The sequence below is a fragment of the Natator depressus genome, chromosome 1, assembly GCF_965152275.1.
Source record: "Natator depressus isolate rNatDep1 chromosome 1, rNatDep2.hap1, whole genome shotgun sequence".
In the NCBI taxonomy this organism is placed as follows: domain Eukaryota; kingdom Metazoa; phylum Chordata; order Testudines; family Cheloniidae; genus Natator; species Natator depressus.
Window position 1 is genome coordinate 137,789,553 of NC_134234.1, and position 10,068 is coordinate 137,799,620.

At 44.0% G+C, this 10,068-nt stretch overlaps 1 protein-coding gene across 1 annotated transcript in view; it reads right to left on the reverse strand.

Moving 5' to 3' along the window:
- Positions 1-9,867, reverse strand: part of ADGRG2 (adhesion G protein-coupled receptor G2) — a 104,760-nt gene extending 94,893 nt beyond the window's left edge. The window contains exon 1 of the mRNA XM_074967783.1: positions 9,777-9,867. The gene's annotated coding sequence lies outside the window, so the exon portion shown is untranslated. The remainder of the gene's footprint in view (positions 1-9,776) is intronic.
- Positions 9,868-10,068: the final 201 nt, after the last annotated feature.

Below are 10,068 nucleotides of genomic sequence, written 5' to 3' on the forward strand. Positions count from 1 at the left end.
CCTCTGTATCCTATCCCTACCCTCCAGTGTATCTACCTCTCCTCCCAGTTTCGTGTCATATGCAAACTTGCTGAGGGTGCAATCCACACCATCCTCCAGATCATTATGAAGATATTGAACAAAACCGGCCCCAGGATCGACCCTTGGGGCTCTCCACTTGATACCGGCTGCCAACTAGACATGGAGCCATAGATCAATACCCGTTGAGCCCGACAATCTAGCCAACTTTCTATCCACCTTATAGTCCATTCATCCAGCCCACACTTCTTTAACTTGCTGGCAAGAATACTGTGGGAGACCGTGTCAAAAGCTTTGCTAAAGTCAAGGAACAACACATCCACCGCTTTTCCCCTCATCCACAGAGTCAGTTATCTCGTCATAGAAGGCAATTAGATTAGTCAGGCAGTGATCCGAGAGTGCTAAAAGAGAGGCACTACATTAGCCTTTTTCCAGTCATCCGGGACTTCCCCCGATCACCATGAGTTTTCAAAGATAATGGCCAATGGCTCTGCAATCACATCCGCCAACTCCTTTAGCACTCTCGGATCAATTTGTCTAGAAGTACAAAGTATTTTTCTTCACTTTTAAGCTTTTGTAGGCCTTTTGTGAATGGCTAAAAGTGATGCAAGTAATATTTAATACTTCAAAAGATGTTTAATACTTCATTTTTAAGAAAGCTATATCCTAACACCTAACAGCAGCTCAGAGTGAGCAAAATGTTGTACGTACAGCACAGCAAACTGTCTCAAAACGTTGGCTTAACTGCTAGTGGTAATCAGGGGGAAAACCTTGGGAGGGAATCTATATTTGACTTATTCTAGGTTATTGGTATTGGATGGTCTCTTACAAATGCAAAGAAGCCAAGCACAGTGGGCCAAGTTCTGCCTGAGTTACACTCATGTAACTGTGTTAAAGTTTGAGACATGGCATAAACAAACTCATATAAAATTCATATGTGCAGTTCATGAGTGTAATAGCCTACTGGGTGTTTTTCCAATAAGCATCTGCTCAGTGACTAAGACTCTTGTGAACCTAAACCTAGTGTCAAGCTGAGTGACTGGTGTCAGACACAATAAAAAAAATAATCAAACACAAGGGCTGTTTTGTTTGAATCCAAAAGACTGTACATTCAGCCTTAACTTTTTTATTTCCTGACTTTGGGAGCATGTAAATCTTAACCTTAATATGGAACTAATGTAAGACTTTGCATTATTTTAACTTATTTTACATAATACTAGAAGTGAAGATAGTGCTTTTCCAGAGACAAGGACCCCAATTCTGAGTTCCTGAATTCTTGCATTCAGTATAGAAATGGGGGAGTTTATAGCCTTAAGTCACCTTTGTGTCTCCTTTTTATTCCAAGGCCATTCTGGAAATAGTTGTCTATAGTAAGTGAAAGCAGCCTCAGTCTCTCCTTTTCCCCCTACCTTGCATACCCCATATGCTGGGGAATAAGAGAGGGGACATCTTACAGCTGTTTCACAAGATCTACACTGACCAAGAAATCACCTTACACATGGGGTATCCCCCAGAGAGAGATCTGTTAAGAGTCCTTAAGACTGGATCAACATAAAAGCCTTAAGGCAACATATAACTGGGGCCATGGTCTCTGCTTCAAGGAGTTTACAAGCTAAATAGACAAAATATGGATGGAGGACGAGGAGGAGGAAGGGTTGCAATAAGCAGCAAAGTAGCTATGTTTGCTTATGTCTCAGTGCCTCAGGGGTGGGAAGTTGTTAAACTCTAAGTAGTGCTATAGGTTTCATGAAAACTGTGAAGGCATGGCAGACAAAGTCAGGATGGAAATTCCAAACATATAGGGCCTCATGCAAGTGGTCAAGGAGGTAAGTGGAAGATGGAGACTAAGGAAGCACTTAGGCATGTAGTCTGAGTTCAGTAGAAGGGACAAGAGAAGAAGTGGCAAGTGAGAAAAGCAAAGTTTTACAAAGCCTTGAAATTCAGCTACAGGGCTTGAATTTGATGTGGATGGCAAGAGGAACCATTAAGGGCATGTCTATACTGCAGTGGGGAGTAAGCCACCTTGCCAAGGTAGACAGACTCATGCTAGCAGGACTTGAGCTATCATGCCAAAAATAGCAGTCTGGATGCTATGGCTCAGGCTGAAGTTCAGGCTCCCAAGCCCACCTGACCTCCAAGGTCTTCAGGCCTAAGCCACAATGTCCATGCTGCTATTTTTAGTTAACTAGCTCAAGCCCCACTAGCATGAGTTTCTCTACCCAGGCTGGGAGGCTCGCTCCCAGCTGCCCCGTAGACATACCCTAAGAGGTTTTGAAGATGGAGATGTACACAGCCAAAATAGTGAGCAAGGCAGATATTTTCACAGCACTTCAGTCTCTCCAAGATGGTGAGAGCCACGGATGCGGGCCAGAGAGACGAATGCTTAATTCACACTTCTTGGCCTTCTCCTGAAAACTTACACTTAAACTTCCTCCATCTTCCTGTGTTTGTGCACGTATGCAAGTAGTGAAACAGTCTCCCCCACTCTCCTTTCCATGCTCACCTGGCTCATACAGCAGCAGAAGTAGAAGCAAAGAAAGCAAAATGATGTGATTTCATCCTATACATCACTTTATGGATTCAGCAGGTCTCTTATCTCCCATCCTTGCAGCTGTTGGCATTCCTTAGGAGTTGCAAGGTGCAATAATTAACAGACTTTAAAAAAAAATCAAAGTTCACTTTTATTGTAGCCCAATGGCCAAATGAACGGTAAGCACAGAAGTTAATGCCTCTTCATTTTGAGGGAGTGATTCACTCTCTTCATATAGCTTTGATCTGACATGACAGGGGGAGCATGGCCTAAGCAACATGTTGCACTGGGAACTACACTAACTTTAGTGCATGTGCCGTTGAAGGGGCAGACACATGCTGCCCCTCCTGCACCAAACGCTGTCTCAGCAGAGCTCCTGGCAGCACATGGTGCTGTTCCTGGCTGGTGCAGTATGTGGCGCACGGAGAGCTCCCTTACAAGGAGAGCTTAACTGGATGTTAAATTGTATTCTACTGTTCAACCCCCAAGTGGTGCTGTGTATAATATACTTAAGCTCACAACAGCCATTCTTGGCAGTGTATTAAAAGATATTAATAGGGAATGCATCTGATGTATCTCTCTGGGAAGGAAACTCTGTAGCCAGTTCATATTACAGTACAGAAGCCTCACCGGCTAGTAGCAGCCCCGCAAAACTAGGGTGTAGAAGGAGTACATGACAGAGAGGCTCCACAAAAAGCTGTCTGACAAAGGGAGGGGCAAAGGTCAGGTCAAACCAGGAGTTGAGGTTGGGCTAATATAACAGAATTAAGCTAAATCAATATTAGCAACTTTTAAAATCAGTCTGAGTGTCCACACAAGAAGATTAGGCTAGTTTAACTAACTCAATTTAGAACAGTGGTTCTCAACCAGAGGTACACAAATCCCTGCAGGTACACAGCGGTCTTCCAGGGTTACATCAACTCATCAAGATATTTGCCTAGTTTTACAACAGGCTACACAAAAAGCAATAGTGAAGTTAGTACAAACTAAAATTTCATATGACATGTTTATACTGCTCTATATACTATACATGAAATGTAAGTAAAATATTTATATTCCAATTAATTTATTTTATAATTATATGGTATTAATGAGAAAGTAAGCCATTTTTCAGTGATAGTGTGCTATGACACTTTTGTATTCTTATGTCTGATTTTGTAAGCAAGTACTTTTTAAGTGAGGTGAAACTTGAGGTACACAAGACAAATCAGACTCCTGAAAGGGGTACAATAGTCTGGAAAGGTTGAGAGCCACTGATTTAGAAAACAATTTAGCTAAATCCAATTCAATTTCTGTGTGTAGACCAGGCATAAGTGTCAACTTGGCAAACTCAGTCTGGAACCTTACACTCAATCTGGGTTCTTTCCTTCTTGCTCATCATCAACAGTTAAAGTGATTAGTTTCCTCAGTAATGAGTCACACTGAGGAAAGTACTGACTTAGTTTAACATGAATATAATCTCACTTTTTCCTTTCATTGAGAAAAAGATGGTGTATGCACAGAATAACTGTTGTAATGACAGAACAAAAACTCAAAAATCTCAAACATAATGGGCCAGCTTTATTCTTAATTCCACTGAACTCACCAATAACACTTGGAATTAATTTGGTGCAAAATCTACATGGAACAATCCAAAATCCAAAGGTTGGAAGACAAATTAAACTGGAGAATTTGGCAACAGCCATAATCCAGCATGCCCAGAAGTCTCAAATCCAGGCAGAGAGCCAACCTAAACTATTTTCAGCACAAACATGGGTTTTTTTAATATTTAAAATATCCATAGATACCAGTAACCAGGTTTTGTTTTTAATGAGTCCACAATAATATGTTCCTAATCAGTATATATATACATTATTCACTTTTCCTGGTACATGCAGTCTGTGCTACTCCTAAACACTCATGTTTGATCTTGTGTGACAACTTCAGGTTCGCCCATCATAACATCTTGCAGGATTGCTTCTTCAATGAATATCCTCTAAAGAACTCTATAAATGAGAACACGTCTAATGCTACATTTGTGGTTAGTGTTTTGGTGACTAAAAAATTAACTAAAATGATCTCATTCTAATTTTACTAATATAAATATTAAGTACAAATTCTAGTAACTTCTTCTAAAGGCCATGAAGTAAATAAGTATTTTAACTTAATCAGACTTTTCCAGAACTCTAGTATTTTTTTTCCCACCTACTCTTTCATCTACATGTGGTTTGCTGTCTCTTTTCTTCAAAAACATATTTTTTAAGTTACAAAATGATCCCAACTACTGTGATAGGATTTTTTTTCTGTAATAGTCAGTAGGCTGCAATTGAACAGTTGTCTCTGAAAACACAAGAGGATCATAAGAGCAGAAACGATGACCACCACTTTAATAAGGTGCTATTTTGAGTCCCACTTGTTGAAACAAAGAGTGAACAACAATGGCACAACACCACAGAGTTGCTCATATACCAGATACCTGAACTGTCTGTGTAGTTACAGCTCATATAGCCATTAAGATGTATGGAAAAGCTTGAAGTGAGGACTAAAACAAACACATGAAAAGTCCAATATCTCTCAACCTTTTAAATGCCTGCAAATTGTAGATACAGTGACTGAAAAACTTGGTCCTGATCCCACAGTCCTGATGTAGATTACACTCACACTGAAGTCCTGCAGAATTTCAGAATTGGATCCTTAGTTTACATTTGGAGGCAAAGTCTGATCAGCCACTCACATGAGTGGTACTGCTCATGAGCACGGAGAACAGGATTTGTCCCTTGGTCTTTGCACAAAGGGTATAATCAATCCTGTATTCCTTGAGCACCCAGAATTTAAATTTACTTCAAATTGTTGTAGATTGTCTTTCTCATCAACAGAAGTTGGTCCAATAAAAGATATTCTTTTACCCACCTTGTCTCTAATTTACTCTGAAGGAATTTCTGGTATATAAGAAATGCAGGCCTGATTCCCAAATGAGTAGCATTAATACACAATTTCATATAAAACATTTATTATTTGTATATTTTATAAAAATAAATCTCTTGATGTGTATACAACATTGATTTTACAAAATAAGCAATATTTTTGAGTTCATGTGTTTGAGATAAGAGCAAAACCCTTAGACATATTTCTATACATTAAAATTATGGATTAGGATTTTGCCCTTCAAATACATTCTGGTCTAGCTTTTAGCTGAAAATACAACATTCATAACTCAAATATGGTGTTTAATATTAAAAGCACCATATTTGTGGAGGCTGCTACTCATGTCTCATACTGAGAGCTAAAACTGTCAGAACTTCTTCCTATATTTCCTCTCATGCCATTCTGTTCTTAGTCGGGCAAAATTACTACTGGATTCAAGGGGAGTTCTGCCTACAAACCCCTATCCCCCATAATATACGTGACATAAATGAAGCTACTTAATTTAAGAGTGGGAATTGAGTCCCTTCTTCATTCCACTCACCCAACTAGAGCCACATATATTGAGGTATTAAATACTAAATCCTGAAATTCAATTTGAAATGTACTAAGGAGGAAAAATTTGCTAACAGGTTCCATCTGACCTATAGAAATGCAGTTAAAATATTAATATTAGAATCTAACTGCCACTTCATGTATGTGAAAAGATTTTATTGGCTCCAATTCACACCTAAGAAAACTTGATTTACACATTATTTATAATATATGCCATCTCTCAAATGTTTCACTCTTTCAACTATTTTCAGCCATAAATTACAATATGTGTACTTTCTTAGCAATGTGTAATATTTTAATGATAACATGTCAAAGTTAGCTGTTTCTGTTCTTTGGTTTAATTCAATGACTGTTTCCAACTCTTTATTGACAAAAAATTTTAAACAAACAAAAACACCACCAGTGTCACCTTGCATAGGACAAAACCCTGCATACCTTACTCATGCAAATAGTTCCAGTGATGACATTAAAAACAAAAGGAAGGCAAGCAGGATTTGGCCCATAATTTTAGGGTATAAAAACAGTAAAGGGAATCTGAGCGGATCTGGCACCTTAAGAATATACAAGATGTTTAGTGTTCTTTGCACAAATCAAAACAACATCCCCACACATACAGCAGCCAGCAACTTGAAACAATGAATGTAAAACTGTGCACTATAAAAAGAGTTAAAGAAAAATATTGTATATAAAAACCATTTATAAATACAGTCTCTAAATGATGAAAGAGATACACATTTTCTTTTAATTCAGTGTAACAAAATGACAAAGTCAGAGAAATGCAGTGATGTTGTAGCCGTGTTAGTCCCAGGATATTAGGGAGACAAGGTGTGTGAGGTAATATCTTTCATTGGATGAACTTCTGCTGGTGAAAGAGACAAGCTTTTGACCATACACAAAGCTCTTCTTCAGGACCTGTGTAAGTTTGAAAGCTTGTACTTTGCCCACCTTTTCTCTCTAAACTCAGGGAAAGATGGTTTCAGTAATTAGCATGCACATCATTCCTCATGAAAGACAATATAAGAGGGTTGGCTGCACTATACACAGTTTCAAATTTTTACTCCTGGGGGAATTCTGCGCCACTGTGCATGTGCAGAATTTATGTCACCCACAGATTTCTTTGCTTCCCAGCAGAAAAATTACTTTCTGATGGGAAAGCAAAGGGAAGCCACAAGAGTGGTCATGCAACCCGCCCCAGCAGTATGTTTTGGGGGCCCAGGGCAGATGGCAGAGAGATAAATCACTGTGGGGCAGTAGGCGGGACTGGGGAAGACCTAGCTGGTGGCTCCTACCCTGCGCCAGGCTCAGCTGCTAGTCCCATCTGGACTGAGAGGATGGGACTTCCTCTTTCTTTGCATGGGTCAGCTGAAAGAAGCTCTGCAAAGCCCCCCACCCCCGCCGCTTTCTGCACCCCTCGCTCCTCAGCTGCAGGGGGAGTTATCCCTGTACAGGGAGCTGCTCCCCCATCCATACAACCCCCATGCATCCAGACCTCCTCATACCCAGACCCTCTTGCCAAGCCTCATGACCCCACTCAGAACTCCCCCTCCACCATCAGCCGCACTCCTGCTGCACCTGGACCACCCCGACAAGCCACCTGCACCTGGATCCCCACGCCCCAACCAGCTGCAGCTGGACCCCCCACTGAGCCCCTCACACCCATGCCCTACTGCCAAGCTCTTTCTTCCCCACACCGAGACCCTCCAGCCTGCTGAGCCCCAACTACCTTCACCTGATCCCCCCTACAGAGTGCCATTTTCATTGCACCCAGAACCCCTCAACAAGCCCCCCACCCACACACACAACTGGATCCCCCAATGAGCCACCCGCACCCAGATTGCCCCACACGAATCCTCTCAACCCGCACCTGGATCCCCACACACTAAGCCCCTCCACACTTGGATCCTGTCTTACTGAGCCTGCCTCCCCACATCTGGTGCACCTGGCACAGAGGGGCAGGGCCCTGGGGTGTTTCTGGGGCAGGCCCGGTCCTTGTGCTATGTCAGGATTGGGTGCAGCCTTACCGCTCAGTCCATATCCGGGGTGGGGCGAGCTGCCCAGTGATTGTCCACCTCTGTGCAGCCCCAGGCTCCCCATGCTGGAGCCTCCACATTTATTTGACAAATAAAATTTGCAGAATTTTAAAATATTGTGCAGAGAATTTTTATTTTTTGGCACAGAATGCCCTCAGGAGTATCAAATGACTTACCATACACAGATGACTTTCAAAATATCTTGTTTAAAATGCATCTGTTTCATGACTTTGGTTTCAGAATGTAACGTGAAAAGATAAGCAATAACAAATACTGGGCTAAATTCAGCTCTCGGTTACACCCATTTACCCCATAGAAAAAAATGTGTAACCGAGAGCAAAATTGGCCTACTGTGATTAATACAGAAACATGGCCATGATGCAGGTATTAAAAAGTATGATCTACCCAAACATTAAAAACCTGTCAGTCAAAACATTAGAGAAATAAGGTATTCTCTATTGCAGAGGTTCTCAACCTTTCTCTTTCTGAGCCGTCCCTCCCGCCTCCCCGATACATGCTATAAAAGCTCCATGGCCCACTTGTGTCACAACTGGTTGTCTGCATACAAAAGCCAGGACCAGTGTTAGAGGGTAGCAAGTAGGGTAACTGCCTGGGGCCCCATGTCACAGGGGCCCCTGCAAAGCTAAGTTGCTCAGGCTTTGGCTTCAGCCCCAGGTGGCGGGGCTCAGGGCCCTAGGCTTCAGCCCCATGTGGTGTGACTTCAGCTTTCTGCCTTGGGCCCCAATGAGTCTAACGCTGGCTCTGCTTGGTGGACTTTCTGAAACCGGGGGCCCTGGACCGCTGGTTGAGAACCACTGCTCTATTGTGTAACGCACTGGCTATTTCTGAGAAGTTAATCATTTTATCACTCTTGATTAGACAGAAAAAACCCCTTGCAGCAGTGCCTCTCAAACATACCCAATTACATGGGGAGCCACTCATTTCAAACCAATATTGATGTCGACATCATAATGAAACTTGCTGCCATCTCACTGCTTATTCCTGATATCAGAAACACAACCCCGGAACAGTGGCTAAACAAAAGGTGACAGACACTGGGCCAAGTCCTGGTCCCACTGAAGGCATGGGCAAGACATTGTCCGCACTTACACTTGTGCCACCCCACTGAACTCATGTAGATCAATGGCCCCACACTTTCCACCTTTGCTATTTCGATTGTTTCTTCTTATGGGCAGGTCAGTGGCATATTTTAAAGCTGGGTCCTTGGCAGGTTGAGAGCTGTGTTTACACCTGTGAGCCCTATTTCGTAGCAGACTTTCTTTTCCCAGGGCCAGATCCTGGGGCTCTTGTTTAGTTTCTCCTCCTTTAGCCTGGCAAAAGTCACATTTCCCAGACAACGAGTGAGGAGAAAGCTGAGGAGGCGCCTCGTGCTTTGGCCCCAATGATAACAACCAGGCTCCTTCCCAGCTCAAGTGAAGAGGTGTACAGTACATGCCGCCTGCTGCCCGCGGGAAGGGGCTGTGCATCGTCCCCGTTCACCTAGGAGCCGGGCTGCTAAACAAGATCCCCCGCCGCAGCCCGGCCAGCCCCAGGCACACCGCACCAGCCTCCCGCCCTTGCAAACACCAGCCTGAGCGGGCAACTTCCCCCCAGGTACCTCTCCGCTCCCCACCCAGCGGGACCCGCTTCCCCCCACCTGCCCCGCCAGAAGACGGGGCAAGACGGGCCGGTGGAGAGGAAGCCAGGTCCCTTCATCCCCAGCGAGTCCCCCCCTCGCTCACCTCAGCCCAGCCGCTCGGGGCGGACCCCGGCGGGAGACTCCCAGCTTCGCAGCCCTTGGACAGCCCGTAACTGAACGTGCAAAGGAGGCCGCGCGTCTGTGCCCCTCCGGCCGCCCCCCAGAGCCAGGGGCACTCACCTGGCCCGGCCGGCGGGGGAGCGCTGCTCTGCTCGCTGCGGCCGCCCTGCTGCCGGCGCCGCTTCTGAGCCGGGGCGGCGCGCGGCGTGGCCAGTCCCGGCCGCTGGAGCAGCCGCCGCCTGTGGGAGGAGGCGGCGGCGGGAGGAGGAAACCCA